The sequence below is a fragment of the Tamandua tetradactyla genome, chromosome 12, assembly GCF_023851605.1.
Source record: "Tamandua tetradactyla isolate mTamTet1 chromosome 12, mTamTet1.pri, whole genome shotgun sequence".
Classification (NCBI taxonomy): domain Eukaryota; kingdom Metazoa; phylum Chordata; class Mammalia; order Pilosa; family Myrmecophagidae; genus Tamandua; species Tamandua tetradactyla.
The window spans coordinates 45,063,712-45,087,255 of NC_135338.1; the positions used below are offsets into that span (position 1 = coordinate 45,063,712).

At 35.8% G+C, this 23,544-nt stretch overlaps 1 long non-coding RNA gene across 1 annotated transcript; it reads right to left on the minus strand.

Moving 5' to 3' along the window:
• Positions 1-6,703: 6,703 nt before the first annotated feature.
• On the minus strand, positions 6,704-15,463 carry LOC143651490 (uncharacterized). The gene is made up of 3 exons (XR_013159976.1): positions 15,396-15,463; positions 12,670-12,790; positions 6,704-6,919 (listed from the first exon to the last, which is right to left on the minus strand). It is a non-coding gene; the product is annotated as an uncharacterized LOC143651490 (long non-coding RNA).
• Between the last annotated feature and the right edge of the window lie 8,081 nt (positions 15,464-23,544).

Below are 23,544 nucleotides of genomic sequence, written 5' to 3' on the forward strand. Positions count from 1 at the left end.
GATTGGGAGAAGGATCAAAGTAGAAGGAGGAATTATAACAGAGAAGTTAGGATTTAACAAATGAATATGACTACAGAATCATTATATTGATATTTCTTTTTAGTCTCCAGTATCTTAGGACAGTTACAAGGAAAAACTTGAAACTATGGAGCTGTGACCCATACTAAATTTTGAAATTGTTGTATAACTAATTTTTAAAATGTACTTTGAAAGTTAGTGCTTTTGTGTGTACACATTATTTTTCACAACTAATAAAGGTTAAAAAATAATAAAACTTTAAAAAAATGGTCTATTCACTATATATATATATATACATTTTATTTATTTATTTATTTATTTTTATTTTTTTAGGCAGTTTCTTTAATCTGGCCAGACACACTCCTCAAACTATGTTGAACGCTCTGGCAGTGAATATTTCCCCTTCTCCAGGCTCTAGAAAAATTGGAGACGGTTTTGTCCACTTGACGTATTTTTGCTTTTCACAATAATCTTTTCAGCTGTAGAGTTTGGGAGTTGAAGACATGATAATAAGGCTTATGTTTGTGTACACTCTTTATTCTAAGGAGTTTATTGACTCTCCAAGGTCAAGCAACCCTGGAGTAGCCTTTCGACCTTTAGCCCCATTTCTGTCCACAGAAGTCTGTATGGTTTCCTGTCATGGTAGAGCAAATGTTTTCTTTTTCTTCCAACCCACCAGTCCCTGCCATTGCATGTTTTAATGTTATTACCACATGGCTCTAAAAAAAGAAAGGCCAAATCCTCTCTGCACAAAACCAAGAGTCCTTAAAGTTTAGGCCGATACTTCATCTTTTTCTTTTTTGTTTTTTTCCTAATTTTGGTTAATGAAGTTGAACTGTGGGGAAGTTTAAAATCTAACCAAACCACATCTTAAAGTATAAAAATTCTATTACTTTGTATGTAATCAGCCAACCTAATTATAAACTCTATAAAGTTACCTTTTTCTTACCTTTAAGAAACTTTTTAAATGGTGTGATTTTTAAGTGGTTTGAATGACTTCCCTTTACAATTTTCTTACTGTGTTTAAAATTGAAATGCTTTGACAAGTACCAGAAAGTGTTTGCATTTGCAAATATGCAGTGCAAACAAGTCTGTGGCTTTAGAGATAAGCAAAACTACTTACTGATCCTTAGATAGTGATAAGAAAAGAAAAACAATAAAAACCTCAAGCAACTCAGATGTTTCTCCATTTAGCTGTCCAAAGTGGCTCACAGTTTCACAAGAACTACACAAGGTGGAATAAGTACATAGGTCAAAGCGCAATAACAACAAAAATTATTTGGAATGACATAATGAATGTGAATTCAAAATAAAGGCCTACATTAAAAAAAAAATATTCCTCCTTCTTAAACCTAGATATATATCCCTGAAGTTACTCTCTAAATCCCATTTTACAGTATTGAGGTTTCAATCAACTCATATAAATGTGATTTTTCTTTGTGTTCTTTTTAAGTTTATCCTCATTTTTTACTGAACGAAACGTTTATCTCATTCACTATTTGTCAACTAAAGAGCTTATCTACTGCGTAACATGGCATTAGTAATTTCATAAAGGAAGTTTGTAGAGTTGCATTTACAGCTGCCTTTAGGTTATCACTGGATTTCTGATTTAGTTTAATCCTAAAATATGGTGACTAACCGTTACATATGCAATATATCTTCTTTTTTTGACCTAGTAATCAAGTCACACTTCCTATCTGCAAATGTAGCAGGCACCACTTTTCAAGATGTCAATGAAAAATGGAACTGATAAGATTAAATAACATTTTTCAAAAAATATCTAAATAGTAAATTTAGTATAGTAAAAGTGATATCAAATGTTATTCTCATTCGTAGGAGAGAACTTTTACCTGTGATCAAATACAATGCTGCCTATTAAAAAGAAGCATTCAATAGTCTTACTCATGCCCCATCTTCTGTTACTTCCCAGACTCATCTTCTTCTACTTCATTAAATCTCCTTTGAAAAGATATTTTTGAAGGGCGATGCCACTATTGGAAGCAATTGATACATTTAGTCAATTAAAAACCGTGTTCTAGGTTCATCTATATACAAAGCATTATGGCAAACATTATGAAATATGTAAATATCAATCAAATACACCTTTTGTCTTCAGGAATCTTATAATCTGGTAAGGACTAATAAAAGTACAAATTTGACTATAATGTAAGGAAGTTACCCATAAATGCCATATACAAAGGAAAAAGAGAGTTTATTAGCTGGGAAGAGTCATGGTATTCTAATTGGAAGTAATTTGGGCCACATTTAGTCATATGGATATTTGAGGGTAAGGCATTCCAGGCAGAGAAAGTCACAAAATTTAAATTGTGTGGTTAAACAGTGCTTATATAGTTTCTGTAAAAGGATTATATCAATACCAGTTTGAAACTAGAAGAACAGACTGTGTTTCAGTGTATCCTTGAAACATAGGTACACAGTGATCTAAGAATCAAATATTTAATGAAAAAAAAATGGTATGGCAAATGAGCAATGATATTGGAAAGATCGATAGTGGCCAGATTACTAAAAACCCTGAATACTACATGTGCTAGTTTGAAGCTGGCACATACCCCAGAAAAGTACATGTTTTTTAAATCTAGTCTTATGGGCACAGACCTATTGTGGGTGGGCCCATTTGGTTAGGTTATTTCAATTTATAAGTGACCTAACCCATTTAAGGTAGATCCTAATCATTTTACTGGAGTCCTTTATGAGAAGATAAAAGGCACACACACACACACACACACACACACACACACACTCACTCATTCACAAAAACCCAGAACACAGAGAGAAACAGCCAGGGAAGTTCAGAGAGAGTATAAAGAGAAAAGCCCTATAGTTGCTAAAAGAGGACCCACAGAAGCTCAGAGAGAGGCCAGTATAACCAGGAGCAAAAAGCAATGAAACCCAAGAGTGAAGGACCATGTGCGTTGCTACTTGACAGAAGAACCCAGATACCAGCAGTCTTTCTTCAGAGAAGATAGCTTCCTCTTGATGTTTCAGTTTGGACATTTTCATGGCCTTAGAACTGTACATTGTAAATTAATGAATCCTCATTGTTAAAAGCCAGTCCATTCTGGTATATCGCATTTCATCAGCTTTAGCAAACCAAAACACTACCTTAAAGAGTGTACATTTTATCTGTAGGCAATTAGAGGTGCTTTTGAAACTTTTATTAATGGAAGAATATTACAAGTATATTTACTTGGAAGTTTCATCTGAGAACAATGAACAAGATATGAAGGTATGAGGGGAGGAGAGATGATAGCCAAAAACGCACAAAACTAAAAAAAGTTGTGGGAGAATGAGATAATCAATAGAATGTTTTTAAGTTATAAAAGTGATCAGAAAAAGGCTGTCATTGGAGGTAAAGTTCAGATGTCAGAATTGAAAGGTAGATGCTGGATGAGGGTAAAACACACTTATTGAATGCTCACCATCTACTTTGCACTGGACTTTAGTTACATTGTTAGATAACCTTCACAGCAACTCTAAGAATTGGATATTACAATTTTTGCTTCTCAGGGAGGGACACACAACTTGTGAAAGCTGCCAAAAGTTGCACAGCTAGTAACTGGTATGAGCCCATGAGAGGGAACTGGCTCCAGTTCTAGCAACACCTCATCACTATCCATCTCGTCAATCTCAGTTGGCTTGTACAAAGCCTGTGGATTTTTAGTTTCTTCATCTGAAAATGATAGAATTAAATTAGATCACCATTTGCCTCCTATTCAGCTCACCAGTTGAATCCTACCCTCTGCCTTGGGAATTGTCTCAACCCAAAGGACCTCTTTCTCAGGGCCAACCTGCAGGCAGTGATTGGGGATCTTATTTGGTGGAATGCAAATACCAGAAGACCTTGCCTCAATTCTGAAGAACTCTTAAGGATCCCCTCAGAGCCCCCTCTGTCCAATCCTGCTTCTTTTCCTCTTCTACAGGTGCTGTTACTGACAGTATTTTCCAATAAGTCTTCTGCGTACAAATCTCTAGCTCTGAGTCTGTTTCCTGGGCAGCCCAAGCAAGCAATAAGCTCAAGCAAACATTGCAGATTCATAACTATCTCTAAAGTTGCTGGTTTTCACTTCACATTGAGAGTAAAACCACATAGATCTCAAATGCTGTAGAAAAAAAAATCTGGTGGTATGATTGAGAAGCACCACTAGAGTTTGAACTAAAATGGCGTCCTGAGGTTATTGGTTTATAGCAGAAATGTGCTTGTTTGTTCTGAATGAGGTCTTGAAACATGCATGATCATCTGATGCAAGTTTGGAATCAAACCATTTTAGGGCTTGCTCCTCATTAATAGAATACTTCATAAAGCTATTATCCAATATATCACTCCTATGAGTTGAGTTTATTTATTGAGTCAGATGGGAAATATTCCCTGTGTGGATTTATTCTTTTGTTATCTAAAATCAAATGGCATAACCCCAAATTACACCAAAAGATACTTTGTACTTTAACAACTTTTTGCCACCAGGTTTCAATTAATTTTTGTAAAGGGCTTTTTTTATTGCTTTTTTCTTTAAGGTACAAAGTGTAAATACATCTACTGCAAAGGTTGCAATCATTGGGCTACTGTGAATGACAGACACTGTCTATATCAAGCTAGTTTCTAAAGATGATCTCAAAGTATTAATGATAATATTTCCCCCAACAAATTAGTCAGATAGAAAATTTGCTCCTTTGTCTCTGCTACAATCACATAGGCATATGATCTTCATAAAAATAAAATACTTTTTTGTTCACAAGGAAACAAGACAAAGTACCTAACTTAATTATCCATTGCCACATGCTTTTTCCTCCATTGAGGAGTGTTTTCTTGCTATCTCTAGTTTTCGTCAATGTTCAATCTAAGAAGGTTTTTTTAAGATTTTCTGCGAAGTTTAAGCTTCATAGAAGAATTTTTAGAAATTATTAAGAAGGGTGAGCGATTAAAAAACAAGTTTTAAAGTCACAAAAACATAAATGGAATGTTCACTTCAAAATAATTTAAATGCATTGACTATATAAAATAATACATACACTTTGAAATTCTTTAAAAGGCAGCAGTCTTAAGAGACACCCCAACTCTTTTACAACTTTCAGGAATGGAAAAAATTTATTCATAATCAATGTTGCACCTCAATCATTTGAAACATCCTGATTTAGATCTCAGTATGTGTATAGGCATGAAATAAAAGAATTTCAGAAATGTATGTGTTTGTAGATAGAAGGCAGATAAGATTAGGATGAATCATGTGTACAGCTGCCTTATCTCTTAGCTCGTCTCATAATTTTAAAAAAATGTGAAATAGTAACAATGTCAACTCATTGTCTTATTTTCTACAAAATTTCCTTGACATTCCTGCCCCTCCCTTTCCCCTCATCTTAGACTAATTATTTTAAGGTCTGGCCTTTACTAAAGAAAACAAGCAAGTATAGGTGAGGCTCTGAGCAAAGGATTTTATATAAAACAGACATCCCATATTTCAGGGAAGGAATCTCATCTCTTTGTAGCTGCCCCTAAAATGCAATATTCTTTTAAACAATGAAAATAAAAGAGCAGTAGAGAACAAAGAGGAAAAAGTAGGCAAAAGTCAGTCTCATTTGCCACAACCTAAGTTGGATCTCAGCAGTAAATAAGAGAAAAAAACCCTTGAGCTATACATTTTGGGCAGCCCCGTGACTCTGAGCCTGCTTAACAGAGGGCTTCCCAAGTTCTCTTATCAGCTTGGGAGGCCCTTTGTTCTGCTCCACTCAGGGATTGCAGCTGATGAATTATGACAAGCAACCAATGGAAACCCAGTCAGCCAGGAAGGGCATTACCCGTTTTGGTGTGTGCATTCACATTGCTTTGGCACTTTTATTATCATTTAAATTTAATCTCACCTAAGAAGGAAAAAAAAAAAAATATATATATATATATATATATATTCCTCTATTTGCTGCTGACTTAAGCCTGACAAGTAATTGAAATAACTTATTAAGGCTGCTAAATGAAAGACTCTCAATATTAGAAATGGCAGTGTTGCAGAACTGAAACGTCACATGCCTTCTTTGGTGACATAACATGATTAAACCATGAATACATGCACACACACACACACACACTCACTCCCAGGAAGGAAGTAGTTCAGGTCTGCATTGCTGAATATCTAGAGTGGAACCACACCGCTGCTGAAGCCGTAGCCATTTTTCTTGCTTACCAACTGCCATCTGGCAAGGCAGGCAGAAATAGAGAAAAAAAAAAAAAAAATATATATATATATATATATATATATATATATATATATATATACACATATATATATATCCTGATCAGAGATAAACCTATTAAAACTGACTGCTAGCTAGAAACACCCAAGTTTGAGGAATTTTTCCCCTCTTTTAAAAAAATAAAAAGCAAGAACTTCTTTCTTCACTCCTAAAAAGGTGAAGAGATAGTAGGCACTTGAGTCATGTAATTATCAGAGCTGCCTTTTTTTTTTGTCTCCCAGTCCAGGAGCAGATCATGCCAAGTCTCTTTGAAGTGCTGTTTCAGGGTGGGGTCCCCTAAACCTGGGCTCTCCACAACCAGGACCTTATCACTTCACTCCAGTTCCCTGGACTGAAATAAGAGAAGGATGGATGCTATTATTACCTGCAGAAAAGTTATTTGAGGTAACTTGAGCAAATGCTTCTTTTATCTTCCAGCCTGAACACTGGGGCCATGTTTAATATCCTTCAGCTGCTCATCCATTGTTAGGATGACATTTCTGTATCTCTCCAGTGTTTAAAGGCTTATTAGGGAGTTCAATGTTCTTCTAAGAGGAGGATTACAGCTCTTCAATTGCAGTTTTTCTTCTTTTCTTGCAAGCGTTCCAAAGTTGGACTTTGTTGTTTTCCCCTTCCTATTCAGAGGTCTATTTAAGGGGTGCTGTGGAAGATGAAGCAAGTGTCAAAAGATCAAATGACAAATACCTACTACTGCATGTATAGTGCCATGAATGTTGTAATATTGGCTAAAAGAATGAAGGAACTAAAGTTAGAAAAGAACTATGTGAAGAGGTTCATGCCTTTCTGATTTTAAGAGACTGTAAACTTCATTTCTTTTAAAACTTGAAAGGCCCCAGGGTTCAAACCTTGTTCTTCTTTTCTATCTACAGTCATGAAAATGTAAACAAGTCTCGTCATTTTAAATAGCATATGCTTCAGGTGACCCCTAAATGTGCATCTGTAGAGTAAACTCTTTCCTGAAATACATCTGCCTACTCAGTGCTTCCAATGGATATGAAATCATAGTACAACCATTGAATGATCAGATATTAACTTTTCATCATCTTCCTCAAACCTATTCTTCCAGCAGTCTTCCTGAATTCATCCAAACTATAAGCAAATTTCATTTATTCTACCCTCAAAATCTCTTAAAATTCCACTTGTTTCTCACTGCCTGCACAGTTAGCATCCTGGCCAAGCTACCATTGTCAATTGTTTGGAAATTTAGATATCTGTTATCCTTGCTTCTGCTTAAGGCATCTCTGCTATATCCCTATTCTAGTTTGCTAGCTGCTGGAATACAATATACCAGAAACAGAATGGCTTTTAAAAAGGGGAATTTAATAAGTTGCTAGTTTACAGTTCTAAGACTGAGGAAATGTCCCAGTTAAAATAAGTCTATAGAAATGTCCAGTCAAAGGCATCCAAGGAAAGATACCTTGATTCAAGAAGGCTGATGAAGTTCAGTGTTTCTCTCTCAAGTGAGAAGGCACATAGTGAACACAGTCAGAGTTTCTCTCTCATCTGGAAAGGCACATGGTGAACATGGTATCATCTGCTAGCTTCTCCTGGCTTCCTGTTTCATGAAGCTCACTGGGAGACATTTTCCTTCTTTGTCTCCAAGGATCGCTGGCTGGGGATTCAGAGAACTCTCTCTGAATCGCCTTCATTCTCCAAGATGTTTCCTGTGTATAGGACTCCAGAAACTTATCAAGACCCACCCAAATCGGTGAAGTCATGTTGTCACCTAATTCAGTTTAACACCCACTCTTAATTAAATCACATCACCAGGGAAATTATCTGATTACATTTTCAAACATACAGTATTGAATAGGGATTATTCTGCCTTTATGAAATGGGATTTAGATTAAAACATGGCTTTTCTAGGGGACATACATCCTTTCAAACCAGCACAATCCCCACTGCAATATCCAGAACTTCTGTGCTGGTTTGAAGTCTTTATGTACCCCAGAAAAGCCATGTCCTTTCTCCTGATCCAATCTCGTGGGGGCAGCCATGTTTCTTTTAATCCTGATTCAATATTGGGAGGGTGGAAACTTTGGACTGTTTCCATGGAGATGTGACACACCCAATTGTGGGTGTGGCCTTTTGAGTAGATGGAGATTGACTCCACCCTTGCCAAGTGGGTCCTGATTATTTAATGGAGTCCTTCAAAAGAGGAACCATTTTGGAGAAAACTTCAAAGCCTACAAAAACACAGATGTTTGGAAAAGTAAAAACTCCAGGAAATGCCAGGAGCTGAGAGAGTTGGCAGTGGTTAGACAGTTGCTTCAGAGCCAACAGACACATGGACATTGGAAGATGCTTGGAATGTCAACAGAGAGAGCAGATACCTAGACACAGATGTCTGGAGATGCAGAGCCCTGCAACCACCATGTGCCTTCCCATGAGATGCTAAACAAGTAAGAATCTAGAGTTTGGTCCTAGAGTTGCTAAGTGAAGGCCCACAGATGCTTAGAGAGGAAACCACTGGCATCAGAAGCTGGAAGCAACAGAAGTAAGAATAAGAACTAGGAGACACAAACCACATGCTTTCCCATGTGACAGGCATTGGCTTTTCTTGAGTCAAGGTATGTTTCTCTGGATGACTTAATTGGATGATTTTATGGTCTTAGAACTGTAAACTTCAAACTTAATAAATTCCTTTTTTAAAAGTTGTTTCATTTCTGCTCTATTGCATCTTGGCAGCTTTAGCAAACCAAAACAATGACCTTCTAAAAATTAAGTAAAATCATATAATTCATCTTCTTAAAAATCCTCCATAGCTTACCATTTCTCGGTAGAGAAAAAGCTAATGCCTTTCAATGGTCTTAGGGCCCTCTACCTGTGCCACCCCACCTCTTATCTCTTGGACTTCATGTTCTACTGTTTGCCCTGTTGCTCACTAAGTTTTATTCACATCGGCCTCCTTACTGTTCATCAAACACAACAGGTACAAAAGCCGTTTCTCTGGCTATGTCCGTTAACTAAAGCACACCTCCTCCACATAGGAGCATGAAAATTCCCTTATCTCCTTGAAGTCTTTGCTCAACAATCCCTTTTTCAATGATGATCATTGTATTTAAAATTGACCTGCCCTCTGATTCATCCCTCTCCACCTTTATATTCCCAATCTCCTGCTTTGCCTTAATTATACTGTTTACTTACTTGTTTGCCATTGTTTATTGTCCATCTCTTCCTTTAGATGCAAGCTCACCTGGGCAAGGATTTTTTTTTCTTTTTTATTATTTGATGCATGATGGAGACAAGGATAAACCCCAACATGTTTGATATTCAACAAATAATTGATTGTAATCACTAAGTGCATTTGCTCCTTGGGCACACACACCCTCAGTGGAAGTCACTTGCCATATAGAAAGTTTCATGGTTTTAAATAAAATTTGCCCTTGCTATATATATATCGATCCATACAAAAATAATAAATTTACTTTGAACTTTTAAATTTTAGAGTGAAAAACACCTGTTCTGTTTTTTGTTTGTTTGTTTTGCTTTGTTTCATTTTGTTTTGAGATGGATAAACTGAGTTACAAAGAGATATCAATGCTAGTTTGGTGATAAAATCAGGAGAATTCAGGTTTCCAATACCCATTCCTTGCGAAGTATCTCATTAAATATAAATGTTGGATATCTCATAAATAGCCCAACTTGCTAGAGTATGTTGGGTAATTGTAAAATATTCACATCTTCTCCCTCCCTATTTGGTCTGTCCAAACGGGAGACTTTTTTTTTACTTCTCATTTAATTGGAGGCAGGTTAGGCCATATGACTAGGTTTTGCCAATGTAATGTGATTGGAAGTGGCACTTGCCAATCTCAAGAGGAAGTTTTAAGATACATTGTGTGGTTCCACCATCTCTCAATTTTCCTCTGACCCAGGATCATCGATGTATCAGATGAGTGTTGCTGTTTAGCCTGGATCCCAGAATGAAGAATATATGGATCAGAGCTCCAGTCAACCCTTAACCAACAAGGAATCTAAGAAATAAAACTTTCCTTTCATCAGCCAAAGCTGACTAGTAGACTGCACTTATTAATAAGTGCCATTTCTTAAGTGCTTCTTCTGTGGAGTTTGGCAAACATTAGTTTCTTTGATGTTCACAACAACTCTCGAGTTGATACGATCCTCTGTTGTTCCAGCAAACTTAATTACAAGGAGGTTAAGCTGTCTAAAGCTACAAAATCAGAAAGTAACAGAGCCAAAATTTAAACCATCTATCTGACTGTTAAACACAAAAGTGTAGTCTTTCCCAGTAAACTTAGCTGTGGATTAAAAACATGTATGCATAGATATCTTTTTTTTTCATTTTAATTTTTTTATTTATTAATTAAAAAAAGAACAACAAACAAAAACATTAACATATTCCATTCTACATATATAATCAGTAATTCTTAATATCATCACATAGTTGCATATTCATCATTTCTTAGAACATTTGCATCGATTTAGAAAAAGAAACAAAAAGACCACAGAAAAAGAAATAAAACGATAACAGAAAAAAAACAGATTATACATACCATACCCCTTACCCCTCGCTTTCATTGATCACTAGCATTTCAAACTAAATTTATTTTAACATTTGTTCCCCCTATTATTTATTTTTATTCCATATGTTCTACTCATCTGTTGATATGGTAGATAAAAGGAGCATCAGACACAAGGTTTTCACCTTGATTGAACAATGATATAGCCTTCACAATGTGACTCTGTGATTGTGAAAATCTCCATCATTTTGATAAAGCAAACAAATCTTCTAGTAGTCTGGCGATCCACAGAATACATTGTTCATGCATCCCTCTAGTCTTTTTTTTTTTCAGTGGCTTAGACTTATCCATGTTGAGAACTTTCTGTTTTCCACTTAAATGGAAATGACCATCATTTATTTAACCATTCTCCAACTGAGGGTGTTCCCCTGACTACACCTCACTCCCACTTGGACGCCCCTTCTCAGTGTTCTCATAGCTCTCTGCACCCTTTTTTTTTTACTATTATTAACAGAAAGAAAGAAAAAAAGAAAAAAAAAAAAGAAATTAACACAGCATTTAGAAATCATACCGTTCTACATATGCACTCAGTATTTCTTAACATCATCACATAGATGCATGATCATCGTTTCTTAGTACATTTGCATCGGTTTAGAGGAACTAGCAACACAACAGAAAAAGATATAAAATGTTAATATAGAGAAAAGAAATAAAAGTAGTAATATCTTAAAGGTTAAAGCTAGTACAGGTATAGGAAATGATTGTACAGATAGTGGCTGAGGCCCAGATATCTTTGCTGACCCCTCTTCATATTTTTCATATTTGTCCACTCTCTGCAAGAGGCTTTTGACTAATCACAGAAGGCTCAGGCAGCAACTCCCAGCATGGGTGGTCATGGCTTTGGTTTTATGTGTTTTATAATATGTTAGAACATTGCCAGCTAAGATTTTTTAACTTCTTTTTCTCCTTTTAGCCAAACTAACTCCAAATGTCTGAAATGCTTAATTGTGGGAAGAACTAAGAGTACACGGCAGTGCAGATTTTTTTTCTTTTATGAAAAATAAACATTTTGGAGAAAAACAGAATTCATCTCCTTACATGAGTGGGAAGGAAAGAAAGAAAAATCAACACCCATCATAGCCATTGTGGTAGAGAAACCACTCAGTTTGTCTCAATTTTTTCTAGCTATTTTTAGACGTTGGACATACAGAACTATAAAATAGGCCTAAGTAACAACAGAATGTGGCCTGAATCACTTTGAATCTCGGTTGCAAGTAGCAGAAAGTCAGGTGTTTTGATTGTGCAATTAGCCTCAGGTGTTCACTCCTCCCCGTACTACATAAACCCTTTGCCATAGGACTTTGTAGTACCTATTCATGGCAGCTGAAGATGTACTTTCCTACCTCTTAACTTCATTGGGCTATGTGACTTGCTTTGGCTAATTGAATAAAGAAGTGTCAACATGCCATGTGTTCTGTACCTCTGCTCTTTCCATGAGAAGAATATGCCTAGGCTAACCTGCTGCCCAAGGGGGAAGAAACATGAGCCACCTCCAGCCAATCACAGCCTGGTTCACCTGCGTACTGTACTCCCGAGCTAAATAAATGCCAGTAGTTGATTGCTACTGAGACATTGTATACTGTTTGTTTTTCAAGAGTAGTTAACAGATATACCCCAGGTAGCTTCAGCAAAAAAGGATATTTGTTGGGATGACAAGAGGGTAGTTCACAGAATCTGAGGATAAGTGAGAGAATTAAGTCTAGGTAAGTATCAAAGACACACCCTGAATCATATCAGTAAAGTTAATGGACTTTTGCTATAGAGCTGTGCCAGGAATGTGACTCTCCTTCTAATTCACTGCCTCTTTGCCATGCATAGGTTCTAAGAAGAGCAAATCAGAATGACCCACCTTGGTTTTTATGTCCTTTCGTTGTCTCTCTTACTGGCTGTTGAAGAGCCTTCAAGGCTAGAAGTTCCAAGTGACTATCAACTGTAAGAGGAGTCCAGTCCCATTGATTAAAGAGCGAAAACTGTAAACAGAGTCCAGTCATTTAACATTTTTACCTGGCACAGTGTACAATTCAGGGTTCTGCCTAAAAGCAAGGGTTGCAAAGTATCTCTCAAATGCTTCAAGTCAAAGATTGAAATAACAATACTGTAGTTCTTACCCATATTTTGCACCCCTCTTATTACCCACATTAAATTGTGTCCACCAAAAAAGGCATGTTCAGTTCCTTATCTCTGGTACCTCAGAATGTGACCTTATTGGGAAATAGTTCTTACAGATAAAATCAAAAATATTAAAATGAGATCGTATTGGAGTAGGGTATTTCTTTAATCAAATATGAATGGTGTTCTTTTAAAAAAAGGGGAGAACTGGATACAGACAGATAGAGAATAGCATGTGACAAATGAGGCACAGATTGAAGCTCAAGCCTTGCCAGAAAAACAGTGGAAGCTAGGAAGAAGCAAGGAAGGATTTTCTCCTACAATTTCAGACTTCTAGCCTCTAGAACCGTGAGACAATATTTATTGTTTGAAGACATCCAGACAGTGGTACTTTGTCACAGCAGCCCTAGCAAAGTAAACACCACTCTTCTTCAGATTTCCAGTGCCCATCAACAAATAGAATTTTGTTACTAAAAGGCCATATTTCCACCATTACTACCTGTACTTAAATTTCCATGGCTTATCTCACCCAGGCATTAATTTTTTGAGCATGACTCTCTGGTGGGAATCTTGTTCACACCGATTTCATAGCCAATCTACTAAAATTTATCAAGAATAATAGAATCTTAGGTAAAAATTCTTAGGTAAAAGCAATCAGAGAATTGACCAAGTCTTGTTGCTTTCCAATGATTACTTCCGTCAGCTCTCTGCTAACTTCCTTGAAAGACTGGTCTAGTTTTTTTTTTTTTTTTTTTTTTTTTTTTTTGTGGGGTGGATGCGTGGTCTGGAAGTTGAACTTGGGTCTCCTGCATGGAAGGTGAGCATTTTACCATAACTGTCCATGCACCCTGTCTGGTCTAATTTTAAGAAGGCTACTTATCAAGAATAAATTTCAACATCAATAAGTGACATATAAATAATATGTGCTACGGTTATAAAATGGAATACTAGGCAACCATTAAAAATTATGTAGATTGATAGCTAGTGACATAAAACAACATTCAATCAATTGAATGAAAAACACACTATGAAACAGTATGTCCAAATTAATTTCATCTATATGAGAAAGATGTATATGTATATTTTAAAGGATAAAGAGTGAAAAAGTTAGAAGTTATGGCTGAATGCTGTGATTAGAGTTGCTTTTTTCATACTTTTCTTTAGGGTCTAGTCTTTATTTTTCTAATAATTAGAAAGTATTTCATTGTTTTTTCAAAGAGAAAAAAGTGATATTCCCTTTTGCAAAAGAAAGAGAGCTATTCTTAATTTTGATTACAAATGTTTCTTCCACTAAATTCTATGATTTTGCCCCTATTCAATCTGTGATTTCAGAGCACTGTAAAGTTTTTTAAAAATCCTCAATAAAATTACTTTAAAAAATAATACAAATTATATATTCTGCAGAGACTGATTCCTACTTTTGCCTGTTTACTGTCACAAATAAAGATCTTTAGCCTGAGAATGAGAGGAAGAAAATAGGCAAGATTCTCGAGATGGACAAAAGTTATTTTTTATAACATTGATTTTATTCTTTTAATTTCTTATCAATTTAAGAGGCAGTATTTATCATAATATTTTAATTTTTATTAATGAACTTAAATATCTTTACTCGTGTTTATTAATCATTTTAAAGTCCCTCTGTGAATTACCTATAGATATTCCCTCTCCGTTTTTGTACTTTTTTATGATTTATAGGAACTATTTATATATTCTGTAAAATAACCCTATCTTCATATATAAATATATATATGTATATATATATGTGTGTGTGTGCACATGATATTCTATTCCAGTCTGTCATTTGGTTTTTGTTTTTATGGGTCTTTCATCATTTGTAGTTTACATTTTCAGGTATGTGACTCTGTTAATATTTTCTTTGAAATTCTTGTTTCTCCTGTCATACTTAGAAAGGTCTTTCCCACTCCAACATTATCAGTGGTATTCTTCTATGCTGTTTTCCTGTATGTCTTCCAAACTTTACGAGACTTACTTTAAAGGCACAGTGGTAGGGCATGGAAGATAGGACATTCTGCAAAGTTCCCCAGTCCAGCAGGTATCTGTGTCATCAGGGTCTGTCAAATCATTTTATCACAAGATACAGTACTACTCTGAGCCAGCTGAGATTCCAAGACAAGTCTAGATATTTGCCAATTACAAGGAACCCTCAAAAGAAATCATGAGATTGTAATATGTAAAAATATTATTGCTCAATTTCCCCCTTGCTCTTCTGGCCGGAATCCACCTTCAATATGGTCAAATATTGGGAACAATTTTATTAAACCATTTCATTAGGGAGGTTGTGCTCGTTATTATCCATATCCATATGAAGCATTCCATACAAAAGAGTTTGATAACTCTAGACAGATGATCAGTATGGAGCAAGTGTTATTAGAATTATTGCTAATAACAGATTGCTTTTTTTACTGAGTGATTGCTATGACCCAGACACTGAACTAAGAACCTTACCAAGATTGGCTGAATCAGTCCTAAGAGCATTATCTATTAGGAAGGTGTTATTATCCTCTCCATTTCCTAGGGAAAAAGAAATGAGGCATAATGAGTTCAACTTGTTCAGTGTTCAATGGCTGGTAAATAACATGGTTCAGACTCAAATGCACACCCCCTAAGGGAACAAATTAGATATATTTTAGATAATACATATATAATTTATGATAACAAAGTCAAAAATATGCCTGTAAATAAGGGAGGAATGCCACTTCTAAGGCCTTTTATGATCAAAGCTGATCTGTTGTGAATACACAGGGTTCACACTTCCCTACTGAGAGTCAAATGTTTAGGAGGTTACAGGAAATTGCATTCTACAGTATAAGTTAGGGAAGAAATTAGCATTTCAAAGCTTATGTGTGTCTGCGAGGGAAATTGCTAGAACAGATCTGTACCATGGGGTACAAGCTGCTGATTGACATTCAATGAAATAAACAAACTCAGGGTCCTCAGAGGCATCTCACATACAACATTCCAGCCAAACCCTTCTCTCCATCCCCCTTCTATCACCTTACCCCTTTGCCTTTTTCAACTCCCAGTCCAAACTTCCCTTCATCCATTTCATTCATGAAGTCTTGAACACACACTAGATTGGATCTATATGGGTCATTTGTCCATAATGAATACATTGTGTACCCTTTTTGCATTTTTTGTGTATTATATCTAATATTTGCATAACTCTCAATTTATAAAACACCTATACATATATTTCCCCATTTAAGTTATCAGAATTTTCTAGTATAGCCCAGATGGATTATGTGGCAATCAGCTCCAGGAAATAAACTTAGTCTCGAATCTTTTAATTTTAGCATAATTTCAGTACCAAGGGTGATACTCAGAGTGTTCATAGCATGTATAAGCAGTGACAAAAATTACTTGACCAAAAGAGTAAGTGTAGAACTTTGAAAGCTAAATACTTAGAAACAAAGCTCTCTTTTACGTATATGTTCCAGTTATTTTCTTATTAAAATGTTCTTGATTTTGGTTTAAAAAAACAAGTTTCTAGATTTTGGTTAAAAGTTTATGGTTTTTACTTCAAGTAAACACTTTCACGTGATTGATGGACAGAGAGATCATCTGTCACCCTGCCTACAGAGAAAAACAGGGAGAGACAGTTAGTGAGCATCTGTAAAGTCTGTGCCTTATGGTCTTTGAACTCCAAAAGCTGTTTCTAAAGAGGAGGATTCCCGTCTGAGGCCCACAGTGGTTTACAAAGGAAAGCACATCTGCATAAACAGTTCATATTCTCATCTCATGTTCCTGCCTAAAAGTTTCATCAGTTTAACTGCTTTCCCTTTGGTGATGTGCTTGCTTCTTCTGCTCTCCAACCACATTTCGTTTCTGTATGCTCTCTCCCTTTCACGAGCGCTAGCCATTTGAGAGGCATAGAGATTACCCTGCAGTCAGAGTAGTTAAAAAATGCATATAACTCTGCTTTTTCCTTCTTTCTATTAGAAAACGTGCTAAAATATTTCCTTAATCAGAATAGATCTAGATTTCTAATATAGAAAACACCTGATCATTATCTTTAAGAAAAACAAAAACAAAAAACTAATACCATTCTATTTTTAATACCCACTTAATTAATTTAATTAATTCACTGACTTCATTTAAATATTCATTAAATATAGCTTATTTCTATCCTAATAGTGATCAAACTTGTGAAGAAAAATTGCAGAAGGAATGATTTAAAAATTTCTTATTAGTGCATATCTCCACTGCTACAGATACAACATTCAATCCAATTCATCTTCTCCAACCAGGATGAAAAGCATTAGATAATGAATCTGATTCTTCTCATTCTCTCTGAGAGAGTGCAAATGATATATTTTCTTGAGTTCAGAGAGAAAGGAAGGAATAAATGCACTCCTGGAGTCTCCCTTCTAGGCCAGAACAACCAAACAGCAATGAATTTGGTTCAAACAGTCCATGTCTAATAATCAGCAATATTTACAGACTCCAAATCTTTACACATATCACGTTTAGATTTTGACCAGGATAATAGGCTAAGGCAGGGATTTTGTTTTCCCTTGTAAGGATGAATCAATCTACTTTGCAGTTATACCTGCAAACATTTGTGATGAATGCAATATGATCTTATTTGTCACCAAGGTTTAAGAAGATTGATATCTAATTCATAGTTAAAGTATTCCTGGGGAGTTATTCACTCTTAAAATGCTGGAAGTTTGGACATGCTGTGATGCAGAAGGGGGAAAAGAGGGTTTATGAGCAAGTTTTTATAGTTTTATCTTAAAACCTGGATCCATACACATCCCTATATTTATTCCTGTACCTGTCAAGCCAAGTAATAATCATACATGTACTAATAGAATAGATTATGAATGTGATAGTAAGGTATAGCAAGTATTACCCACTCAGGTAAATACACATTTTCCTAGCAGTTACGTCATTTATTTCAAAGAACTTAGAAGTTCACTTTAAGAAACTACTTACTGGGTGGGCAACGGTGGCTCAGTGGCAGAATTCTCACCTGCCATGCCGGAGACCTGGGTTTGATTCCTGGAACCTGCCCATGCCAAAAAGAAAAGAAAAGAAAAGAAAAATCTCTTTGGGCACTTTTGTGTTTTATTTGGTCTGTATTTCCTAAGCTTAAATATTTGGCTTCAAGCAAGTAGATGCTGTCAAAATGCATTTCTTGGTATTCACTTTTGAAGGCATTTGTCTATATGTTCTGGAGAACTATATTCCCTTTGGCTGGGATCATCAGGTTTTCCTAGAGAATTTTATTTCATTTGGTTTTCCTTTTCCTTCAGAATGTGGGACTTTTCATCAGCTTTCAGAACATTTTTCAATGAAATTTATGGCTTGGATAAAATGAGCTCACCCAGTGGGTGCTATACAAGTAGCTTCCTGTGAATTCTCACGGCCAATTATTTTCAATGTACCAGTAGGTCATAAATTTCAAAGGCCATAAAAACGTTTCTCTACAAGCTATGCTCCAGTCTGTAAATTCCTAGATGGATAGCCTTAATCTTACATTCAAAAAGTTTGTTTTATCGTCCTTATTTTATTTTTCATTGTAAATGATTTCTTCATTTCTGAGAATTGTGTTTGTGGGACAGATACAAATATTGAAATTTTCAACTTCTTCTGCAATACATAAACATTGTGGAGAGTGAGCTCTGACCAAGCTTTACTTTCTAAATAACTTCAGGCCCTCACAGTGGCAGGTCTTCAGTTATAGAAAAGAAATGATTCAACAAGTTAGGGAATAACAGAATGAGGAAACAGGAGGAAAAAAAAGTAAAATTGCTATTACTCACTAACTCTCTCAAAGTTACTTCAGTAATCAAGGTTCATCAACAATCAATTATAGTATTTCTTTCTTTAAAAGGGCCTATGCTTTTAGCTTTAAATTTTCTGAAATTGGAATGCATCTTAAAAATAATGTGTGTTTTCCATATGGTATTTTAGTTTTCATGAAAGGCTTATTTAAAAGAAGGCTTCTAGGAGACAATGCGTCAATAGAGAGGGAACTTCAAGTTCTACTTTTCCCTTAGTCCCTGCCACTATCAGAAAGTAAGTAGAATGTCAATGAATGTTTCTCAAGCCTGAAAACCAAGTTTAATATTTATGCTAGCATATGCTAGCTGTTGAATCAAGAGCCATTTAATCTAGAAAGAAAACATTTAACAAGAAAGGAAACGTTGAAAATCCTACCTTAGGAGAGGGAGGGGAAGGAAAGGATATCCAGTCAGAACTAACACCAGCAGAGGTTTGACTCCACTAAGGAAACTTCTCCCTGAACAGGAGTCAGTATATACGATATTTTATTCTCTTTGTTCCTTTGTTGCAGGGTTGAAATTGAGAGAGATAGGTCCAACTGCTACTTCCAGTGAGTGGTGGTTTTGTTACAAGAGAACTGCAGTCAGCTCATCAAAGTAGCATACTGGCTGTTGAGCACATGTAGAATGGAATAGCCACAAAAGAGTACTTCAACAGGGAGCCAAAGGTATCGGTGTCTAGCTCTTTATTTTCATTTTTACTTTTTTAAAAAAAGAAGTATCTGTCTCAGAATTTTGAGTTCCAGTATAGAGGAAAATAGCAATAATAAAGAAATCACAATTCAATGAGTAATTTTCTTGGTGGAATAGAAATTGTCTCCACTAAATTGTGGAGACAAGAGATCAAAGGTTTTACATATTGAGCTATATTTAAGTTTTTCAAAAGGCTCACTTCAAAATATATTTTTTTTTTACTTTTTCTTAAAACCTTTACTTTGAGGCATGATAGAAAACTTTACCGTTACACATGGACAAATATGATACATTTTTAAAAGGCATTTTGAAACCATACTTTCCCTGTTCAGGATGGGTTGCCCAAAGGCAGCAATTTGCTTTTTTAACTGTCATTTTCAAACAGATAACTCTGAGGCAGTTAGTATAAAATGTGGTCCTAAAGCTTAAGAACAGTAGAGCACATTAATGATCATTTTTAATGCACAGTGCTAAAAACAATTTCCTTCTAATAGAAGGGTATAGAAATATTACGAGTGGTTGTAGACACAGCATTTAAGAAAAGCAAGAAAGTAAAATACTGCAAGGATTTTTTGCCTCTTTATCCATTCAAGTTTTCTGTTTGTTTGTTTTGCTTTTACTTTTGTTAGTAGTGGAGGGCATAGAACATTAATGGCAGTTTAAATCCACGGGTTCTATCTATCAAATATGTGAACCATTTTACCATCCGTGTATCTTTTCCTTGTTGGCTTACAAAACTAGTTGCTATCCTCTCTAGACTTCAGGTAGATGAGTCATGATTATAGTACCTATTTAAAAAGAGAGGAAAGAAGAAAGAAAAGCAAGCAGGAAAAACAAGACCAGTTCTCACATCTGGTCCTATGGAGCTATTCTGCTCTGTTTGATGGCAATTTGGGAATCAATCTGGAATCCACTGGCTAAACTGTCAATTGCCATAGGCAAGCCAGCTTTTTTCGTGTTGCACACAAATAGGTTACATCCTGGTAGAAGATTCCTGGACTAAGTGGAGATGGTTTTACTCATGTTCACACATTCCATCCCAAGTCTGTATATAAATTGCCACCTTATATATCACGCAACAGTAGTAGCTCAGCAATATAAAGATAAGGAAATAAAGCATTGCTTACTGTGAGATGCGTATACATCTACTGGGTTAGTTCACATTCTAGAACATTATTTTGGGTTAAGCATACGGCAGCTCCTCAAACTGAAATAAATGAATATGCAGAAAAGACATGGAGGCCCAGTTTGTCATAGCTAGCAGATGTTGCACAAAAGCACAGAGAGTCCTTCCCAAAAGCAACATTGCATTAGACAATAAAACCATTAAAAATATTGAAGGAATTTCTTTTCTTTCAAGTTTATCATGGACTTAGTTACAGTTGTAAACGTGTGGACATGAATTATACTATTTAACCTTGAATTGTGGTTGATCTTATTTAAGACTCTTGGACTTATAAAAGTAGGATGGAGTTGTGTTTGTGTGCCTTGAGGAATCTTGACTGTCCCCGTGTAGCCCTAACTGAAATGTTATTATTACTATTATTATTAATGTTTTTCAGTGCCTGATTTGAACAGATGCTATGCCAAAGCCCTAGGGAATAGCAATGAATAATGGACAAAAACACTGCTGTTGTAAAGTTTACTTTGAGGTAGGAAGAGACAGAATATAAACAACACAATTACTGTGTAGTGTGTTAGAAGGGATTAAACATTAGCAATTACTGTGTAGTGTGTTAGAAGGCATTAAACATTAGCAAGACAAATAAAAATAAAGCAAGGAAAAGAGACTTTATATAAGAACTCTGCAGGGATGTCAGAGGACCTTTAGTCTTGAAGTTGGGTGAGATTATCAAGATGGTGTAGAAGCTATAGAAGGTAGATAGAAAAGAAGTCTGGGGAACGCACCCTGGGTGTTAAAATGTAAGAAGTAAAAGAGATGAGGATCCAGCAAAAGAGATAGGGAGTGAGTAAGGGAGGACACAAACAGAAGAACGGTATGTCCTGGAAGTGAAGGATAAAACATCTTTAAAGGAGGAGATAGGGACCATCTCTAGCAAGAGTTATGGTGATATCAAGTAAAATGAGTCCTGGGGTCAGAAAAAGGAGAGCAGGCTGTGATCATATTTTAATACCACTTTGGTCACTTCAGAACTCCAGGAAAAAAAGATCAAAATATATGACTATAATACAAATATAATTTTGCTCAACTTTTCAAATTTTTTCACGTTCTTATGGTAAATGCACTGTCTTGTGTGTTTGTCAATATTTTAACTAAAATTTACTTATCTCTCACTTATCTCTGGAATGCCATTTGCCTCTAGAGTAATTTCGTTCAGGGATTGTACACGGACTTTTCCCTCCTGCCTGTTTGCTTAATTAAATCCAGTTAATAAGGACATTGACAACAGAACTATGTGATATTCATCTTTATGTATCCAAAACTTACCATGGTGCCTTGGGCAAAGTAAGGATACATTGTTTAATTGAGAGAAGGATGAAAAAGGAGAGAAGGGAGAGGGAGGGGGAGATAAAGTGAAATGAAGGGGAAAGAGAGATAAGAGAAAAAGGGAAGGATGGAAGAAGTAAAAACTAGGTTCACCCACTAAAATTGGCATTGAGCCAGTTTACACAACATTTGAACATCTGGAGAATTCTTCAGGGAAGCAGGGATTGACACTGAGAGCAGCCAACATGCTGAAAAACTGTCCTCATTCCCAGTAAATGGCCATTTGTTATCTACTATATAAGAGTCCCCTGTTAACACTACAATTAATCAAGGGTCAGTCCATGGGGTCTTTCAAAATCTCTTCAGCATTTAAGGGGAGGGCATGTTTAATCTCAAGTATGTAAGTTTACTTGATAAAAATGATGCAATTTTACCGTAAACTTTTTTATTACTTTTATTCTCAAAACAAGATTTAAGGTCTTCTCCTGAAAAGAATTGAGAAACTGGTGTTTTTAATGAAGTAAGGCTAAGATCTGTTAATACCAATGTTCAAGAATGAAAGGAAACAGAACTCTTCTGAATGGATGTACCAAGTGAAATTTTTGAATGGATTTAGTAAGTAGTTCCTCTTCACTTCTACATCACCTCACCAAAACCACTGCCCATTTTCTTACTAAATATCTTTCCCTTCTATTTTTTTTCTTAAAAAAATAATAAATATCTATACTCCTAGCCAAGTTGTTGTACTGTAAGTAGTCATTATCCGAATCTTAGAACATCTGGAAATATTTCTTTCCAGGCATAGATACTAGCATTTATGGGGTTTCTACCTAAAGTAAGTTTATGAGTAGTTTCCCACACTATAGGAATGATAATGTAGAGAAGTAAGAGCAGAATCCAAATAAGATTCATAACTTTCTTATAGCCTCCAGTGTCCATTTAGCAAACATTATTGAGTGTATACTGAATGCTTAGTTTTGTTCTAAGCAAAAAAAATCCTTATGCAAGATACCATTAATATAAGGAAGATAGAGCATAAAAATTCTTCATCATTATCAATATCATAATCATCAGCACCATAAGTAACACTTACTTTGTCTTAGGTAGCACATTGCCTATATTAGCTCATTTAAACATCCCCAATAAACAGATGAGAAAGCTAAAGTTGCAAGTCGGAATAACTTGGCCAAGTCACATAGCTTATAAGAGTGGAGCTCAAATTCAGCCCACACAGTCTTCTGAATAGCCTGCACGTTCCAACACAATACAGCATCACTTTCCCAGCTAAAGGCATGTTATCTTAAGTCAGAAAGACCTAGTTTTTAATCCTGCCTCTTCCATTTTTTTAACTCCTAAAAAAATGGGCAGAAAAATGTAGCCTCTCAACCTAAATTTTTCACCTCTGAAATGGGTAGTTAGGTAGAGCTGCTGAAATGCAGATACCATAAAACGGGTTAGCTTTTACAACGGGGATTTAATAACGTACAAGCTTATAGTTCTGAGGTTGTAAAAATGTTCAAACCAAGGCATCAGCAAGATGATACTGGACTCCTCTGTTGGATGGCAAGGCATGTGGGAGCATCTGCTCGTCTCTCCCTTCACTTTCAGTTTTTGCTTTTAGCTTCTTGCTTTACCGGCTTACTCTCTGTCTTCTGTGTCTTTT